Source organism: Salvia hispanica, chromosome 2 (genome assembly GCF_023119035.1).
Source record: "Salvia hispanica cultivar TCC Black 2014 chromosome 2, UniMelb_Shisp_WGS_1.0, whole genome shotgun sequence".
NCBI lineage: Eukaryota > Viridiplantae > Streptophyta > Magnoliopsida > Lamiales > Lamiaceae > Salvia > Salvia hispanica.
This window is the reverse complement of record NC_062966.1, coordinates 6,235,371-6,243,487: the sequence shown is the minus strand read 5'-3', so window position 1 is coordinate 6,243,487 and position 8,117 is coordinate 6,235,371.

Below are 8,117 nucleotides of genomic sequence, written 5' to 3'. Positions count from 1 at the left end.
GCTGCGCGCGGAGCTCCCACTGCTCCGCAGGCGCTGCAAGTTCACCGCAGCTGCTGTTGCCTCCGTGACGACGTCGCTGCTTCTCCGCGGCTGAACTGGCGCCGATGCTGTATGATCGCTGCATCGCAGCGAACGCGCTGCTGCTTCTTCGCGAATCTGGGAAGTCGCCGCACGGCCAGGAACCGTAGCTGCTGCAAGTTCCACTTCGCCAACAATTCTCCGCAGCCGAGGATGTGCGATTTGATTCAAATTCACGCATGTAAAAATGCGAATTGATCATGATAAGATAATTACCATGTAATTATTATGTTGGAGCGCATAGAATTAGATTCCATGAACCAAATTTCTTAGCACGTCAATGATTTCCCAACGCCGAGACTTGCAAGCTCAGCCACGCGCAGCCCTGGCGCGAGCGCCGGCTGCACGTGCTTGCGGAGTACACTCTCGTCGTCTTAAAAAGTTCTTCGTTATTCGTTCATTCAAAACATAAACACTCAACGAAGAAAACTCATGCATTCAAGCAATTCATATAACATGAAATTAATCCACATAATCAGAGCCAAAAATTGGCTCTGATACCAATTGATGAGGTTTTTGGTGCCCCTTGCACAACGGAAGACTTGTACAAAACAAATAAATCAGACGTAGTATCTATTTGACCGATTATGCGATTAATCAATTCTCATGTTAAACAGATAATTGCATGCTAGAACGCAAATAATTCATGCTTAGGAAATATAAATCCTAAACATGATTTCTACGGTTTAGAGTTACCGATTTGATTCTCCAAAGAATCGATGATTGCTCGCGCCTTCTCCACGTGATGATCATCAATACTAGACCACGGATCTTCTCTCTGGTTCCCGAACTGTATCTCGATATCAGGGTGGGCTGATCTTATCAAAATATTAGGACTCGAATAAAGAAGACAGAAGAAATCCTTCTCCAATTAGAAGAGAAATTCGAACTCCTCTAGGTAGAGGGGGACAAAAATTATGAGTAATGATAATAATGATTTTTGTCTCCTTTATTCTCCTATTTATATTAAGTTCCTTTTGGGCCCAGACAGGGATCTATGGAAAGTTTTGGATATGGGCTCGCCCAATTAGCTTTTTACTAATTAAATTGAACCCACAATTTAATACAAGCTTATATTGGAATATTACGAGTAGCCACTACAGAAGTAATATTGAACTATCCCCATCCAAATCCGAAATTACAAGTAATCCGGGTTTCCACTTTTATTATTTATTTCCCGTGCTTAAGATATAAATGTCCATTAATTAATTAATGTCTGCTATGGACTTAATTAATTAATATCTTATTAATTCCAAGAGTGGACTTAGCAAAAAACATTTATTTATTATTCATAGAGTAATAAAACTCCAACTGGCCAGTTTTCCGAATAATAAAACCTTGTTCGAGCTCCTCTTGAGGACATTATCAAACGAGACTCACCTCGCGCACATTTCAACATAATAGCAATCCTAGCACCGCTAGATATTAATCACCACTACCCAATATATCGGGATTATTGGGTTGCGAAAAACCCGCACCATTTGATAAGCCAAAGTAGTGCATAATCAATACCGTATGCTCAATGCTAACATATGTAGATTAAGAAATAGTATTTTATCAAAATCTAGTCTTTCAGTAGATAGCATAAAGACACGTCTTGCTGTTAGATCCGTTCAGTGCTATACCACACCAATGTCATCTTATTTCAGTAAGGCATAGAAATATGCGGACTGACATTGCAACCTTTCACGATAGGTAGCCAAAGCCTATCTAGGTTGTGAAATTCTTCTTTTTCTTTTGCAAAGCATTGCATAGATCTGACCGTGTTACCTTATAGTGGACGACGCCCACAACCGGTCTACTAAGCAAAAGACTCAGACTTTGTTTACTTCTTATGCATTTAAATGTATGTAAAACATCTTATAAATGCACAAGCAAACACAATGTAATAATAATAGTGATTCTATTCGTGCGAGACTGCTCGAATAATACTGAATCGGGTTAAAAGTGGATTGTAGAGTTTTACGTATACAAGCAAGATTCTATTCGCGCGAAACTTGCTCGAAACATGCTTTTCAGTATACCAAACCTAACAATTTATTGGCAGGGGAGAAGGTATAATATACTATCATAAAGGAATAATGGTAGAATATATTTCCACTTTTAGTAATTTTGAGCTATTTTTAAAATATGGATACTCGTAGTAGGATAGGAAATTTTTAACCCTACACGATAGTTAGACACGAACACGTTGAAGAGTGCTCATATAAGCGCGTGCTAAAAATGATAAAATATTGCAGACTGATCAGGCAGACTAGCTAGACCAACTCACGTCCGTCGAGCGCGCAATCTGAGGCTACAATCAAAACCTTAACCCGCAAATACTATTAATTAGTATAAAGACGTAAGGATCGAATCCCACAAGGATGGAGGCAAAAAGCATGTGTAAAGGACATTTTGGGAGGGGTTTGGCTGCCGCCACACAATTAAATGAGTTAAGAATTATCTACTTGACTTGGAAGACTGTACAGGGATCTCTACCTAAACTGATCAACTAGACTGGAAACATACGGAAACATGCATGAACAACTAAACATGAAACAAACATTTGAATCTAAATTAAAACAACTAAGAGAACCAACATCTAGTAACTCATACTACAAATTTCCCGAAATAGGAAACAAGTAAGAAAAGTAAGTGGGGATCATATTTCCTAAACTGGTTGGGTTGGCAGAAAAAGCTCTAAAGTGAAAGCATAAAGTAGAACTGCAGATCTGAACTGTAACTAACTCCTACTCCATCTTCTTCATGTAACTAAGCTAAAACAAAACATAAAACAGAGCATTTGATGATTGAACATGAAAGAAACAAGAGCATGCTTCGAACAAGATGTAAACGAGAAATTTAAGCTATGAACTACTGGATCTACACTAGCTGATCAACTATAGTGACGAACAAATAGAAATGAGCCATAATCATGCAATTTCCAAAACAGAAAAGACCAGCTCTACGCAATCAAACTCTAACTAGCATGGATCTACTGAAATCATATGTTAGCAAGCATGGATCTAGGAAATCAAACACCAATAAACTAGATCTAAGAGATTCTAACACTACCAATTACGAAAAACAACCAACATGAACGTAAATGAGCTCAATATCTCAAGATCTAACTACCAATTGCGAAAAGCATCCAACAAAACATGAAACAAACTCAACTTCACGAGATTCAACACAAACTCCAACAAAGACTTCCATAACTTCAAGATTTAAACAGATCCAAAACATCTAAGACAATATTCAACTCGAACAACGAGACAACTACGGAATCTTCAAGCTAAGATGTTCAAAACCACAAAAATACTTGAGAAACGAAACCAAATGATGCAAAACAAAAATGTAAATGATTGTATCTATGCTCCTTGGGGCGATGGAACTACGGCGGAACTATTGAAACGGGTGGAACTATGGCCATGTTTGGTTGTCAGGATTACGTATGGGAAAGTAATCTTATTCCTTACATTTTAAGTTTCTGTGTTTGTTTTGGTTTTTCATCAAACTGGGAATGTAATCAGAATCCGGAGAACAAGAAAAGTTAATACAACTGTCAAGAAATCAAAATCCTAACTTTTCTTAGGTATTCTTTTTCCCGGTCTGAGGATTCTAACATATTTAATGAAATATATTATAGGTTTATTATTATTATTATTATTATTAATTAATTACAATGTTTAAAAATAATTTAATATTATAAATTATACTTAATTTTAGTAACATAAATAACTATGATTAAAATTATCATAATTATAACTACTACTCCCTCCGTCCCCCAAATTTTGACAAAGTTTACTATTTCGGTCCGTCCTCCCAAATTTTGACACACTTCACTTTTTACCATTTTTGCAATTGGACCTCATATTCTCCTAACTCATTCATACTCACATTTTATTATAAAACTAATACTTTAAAAGTAGGACCCACCAACTTTTTCAACTCATTTTCCATTACATTTCTTAAAACCTGTGTCGGGCCAAACCGTGTCAAAATTTGGACGGAGGGAGTATATTTTATAAAATTTTTGTAATAGTAATTAATAATTTATTAAATAATTAAAATATAATTATATAATATAAGTCATATAATAAATAATTATTATTATATTTTATAAATTAATAATAATCAATAAAGTCATAGTGAAATTATAATATATAATTTAATTTAATTATAATATCCGTAAATATTATAATAATAATTATAGTAATAATAATAATAATAATAATAATAATAATAATATTTATTACTCACTCCGTCCATAAAAAATAGAGCACAATTTCCATTTTTGGCCGTCCACAAAAATTAGAGCACATTCATTTATAGAAAGTTTTCAACAAATAATATCCCTACACATCATTCCACTAACATTACTTCTCTCTTACTTTTTCTCCTTCTCTCTTACTTTTTTCCCTTCTCTCTTACTTTACCAATTCTACATTATAACCCTTACCATACACAAATTGCTCTATTTTTTGTGGGCGGATGGAGTATTATAATAAATGAGTATAATATTCCATGTAATTATAATTATAATTACATTATTAAATATTATAATGGATAATCCATATTTAAACTATCGATTGTAATAATAAATAATAAATAATAATGATCATTTGTTCATAATATTTTATTTTAAATTTTACATTATTATATATTTTTAGATGAATAGAGTATTGTTTTGGTCCTAAACATATGGCTGATTTATGATTTTGGTCCGAAATATTCACTTTTTAAAATTCTAATCCAAAACATATGAAAATGTTGTCGAATAGGTCATTTTTTGACAGTTTCCGTCAACTATGACGGTCAACTGTCATTTAGCCCAATTTTGACCCGATTAGCTGATTTTAATTACTGTACCTAATTAATTTTTTTTTATAAATTTTTGGATTGTTAAATTAAAATTCTGAAAATGTTAATTGAACCAATAAATGGACAACTAAATACAATACAAAGTGGTCCTTCATATTCATTTTCTACTTTGAATTGGTCCTGAACATTTACACGATCAAAAAGACATTGTTATAAGGTACTGCATCTATCTTACCACCAACAAAACTCAAACCCAACCACAGCTAGTGTTGAATTACATCCACAAAAATATATTGCCATAAGGTACTGCATCAACCTTAACACCATCAACACCGAAAAATCATACAGCCCCAAAAATCGGGGAGGAGGTGGAGGCGGAGGCAGAGGCCGTCTCGATTCAGTAGGACGAAGTAGATGGTGCGACAGCTTCGGCAGAAATAGACGGGGAGGGGGGTATCGAAACTTCTTCCTCCTCTCAAAATCGGGGTCGCTATCTGGGGTAGCTCGACGGTCACCGTCTGAAAAACTAGGGTTCAATGTTCACCTTGTTTCTTCTTCGTCGTGAGAGCTAGGGTCAGAACCCACAAATCCCGACACCGCCGACGGCCCTTGTTCGTTGCCTTGTTTGTTTTGCTTCGACGAATCAGCCGACGGACCATCTTCGGTGTCAGGTGGATGTCCATGTTTGGACTTCCTCTTCCTCGCATATGGTTTTTAACTTCGCCGAGACCTTCGATGGAACGAGAGTTAGGGTAGGGAGACTTCCAACTCATGGAAACCAACAATAATCAGTCGGAATCAGGCTGTTGTTGGTCAGAATCCTAAACTAGGGTTCTTGTTCTTTTTAGGAGAGTGACGAGAGTGACGAGAGAGAAGATAGAAAAGAGATAGAGTGACGATTCATGTGAGTTAAAGAGTTTCCTTTCATATTCAAATATTAAAAATTAAATTATTTAGCAAAATAATTAACATAATATTATGCTACTAATAACCTCATATTAAGTCTAATTGGGTCAAAATTGTGCTAAATGACTGTTGACCGTCACAATTGACGGAAAACATCAAAAAAGAACCTATTCGAAAGCATTTTCATGTTTTGGATTCAATTTTCAAAAATTGAATGTTTTGGACCAAAATCATATCGGCATATGTTTTGGACCAAAATAGTACTATACTCTTTTTAGTTTGATGTTTAAATTAAATATAAATTTAATACTTGATATTTTCCATACACAGGAATGTTAGAGTTTGTATACTAGAAATCACCTTTCGAGTGATTGAATACTATTAAAATTCTTATTTTATTTTCCAAAGGAATAAGCAGATTATTTTTGTCATAATGTTGTTATGTTTTACATTTAATGGATGTTTATTACATGTATAAATGTATAAGTAACTTAACAAAGTCTAAGTCTTTGTTTTAGTAGACCGGTTGTGGGCGTCGTTCACTTTAAGGTAACACGGTCAGTTCTGAACAAAGAAAAAGAAGAATTTGACAACCTAGATAGGCTTAGACTACCTATCGTGAAAGGTTGCAATGTCAGTCCGATTATTTCTAAGCCTTACTGAAATAAGAACCGTTGGTGCGGGTTTTGAACCGTTGGATCTAACAGCAAGACATGTCTTTATGATATCTATTGAAAGACGAGGTCCCGTAAATTATTGTTTCTTAATCAATGTACGTTAGCATTGAGCATATGGTATTGATAATGCACTACTTTGATTTACCAAATGGTGCGGGTTTTTCCCAAACCAATAAGTTTGGTATATTGGGTAGTGGTGATCAATATCTAGCGGTGCTAGGATTACTATTATGTTTAATCGTGCGCGAGGTGAGTCTCGTTTGATAACATCCTCAAGAGGAGCTTGAAATAAGGTTTTATTATTCGGAACAGTTGGATTTTGATTACTCTATGAATAATAAATAAGAACTTCTTGTTGAGTCCACTCTTGGAATTAATAAGATATTAATTAATTAAGTCCATAGCAGACAATAAATAATTAATGGATGTTTCTATATCAAGCAATGGAAACCCGGATTAATTATAATTTCAGATTTGGGCGGGGAGTGCAATATTACTTCTGTAGTGTTTGCTCGTAATATTCCTATTATAAGCTTATATTAAATTGGGGATCAATTTAATTAGGAAAAAGTTAATTGGAGGAGCTCATATCCAAAACCTTCCATAGATCACTGTCTGGGTCCAATATGTGACTTAATATAAATAGGAGAATAAATGAGACAGAAAATACACTTATTTTCTTCCACAAATTTTCGTCCCTCTCTCTTCTCTGTAGAGGAACGATTTTTCCTCTCCTCCGTGGGGAAGGTTTTCCGTCTTCTTTATTTAAGTCCTAGTATACTAGTGAGATCAGCCCACCCGATATCGAGTTTATAGTCCGGGAACCAGACAGAAGATCCGTGGTTTAGTACTGAAGATCTTCACGTGGAGAAGGCGCTAGCTATCTTCGATTCTTTGAAGAATCATCAAGGTAAAATAGTTAAACCGTAGAAAAGTATGTTTTAGGTTTTAATTAATTTAAGGCATGATTTATTTGAGTTATGAGCATGATACATGTGATAAATGCGCGAATAGAAATTGTCTAAATAATCTGCTAAATAGATCAGGATTATTATGTAATCGATTTATGAGAACGCTTCTGCTGCCAACCCCTTCAAGGAAAGTAAAGTTTTTAGTAATCATATTCTCAGGATTCATTTTCCTAGGTACCATTTTCCTTGCCAACTTTACTTTCCCATTAACCAAACATGGCTTAAGGATTTTCCCTATTCGCGCTAGGAGGCAGAGAGTTTGATACTGGAGTTTGAGTGGAATTGCAGCTAAGAACTCTCTCTAGAACTAGTGTGTGTAGAATGGTGAGCTAGAAGAGCTCTAAAATGGGTTGTTGAGAGCTGCTTCTTCCTTCATATTGGTCCCTAGGGTATGACTTCCATAATTTGACATTTGTACCCTTAAAATAAAGGGTATATTCGAATTCTCTCTTCTTTGTCTTACTTCTTGCATTGCCTGCTCCTTTTGATAATTCTCCTTGATCAATCAGACGGTTTTTCGGTATTTTCATTCCATTTCTGCTCAATCTGCGTCTACTCGATCAATTTGGACGATCTACTTGATCCAGCAGCAACATGCACACTCAAACTCATTGTATGCGCATTATCTCCCCAAGAAACATGTAAAATCACCGCAAAACCAACGCATGAATCGAGCCTT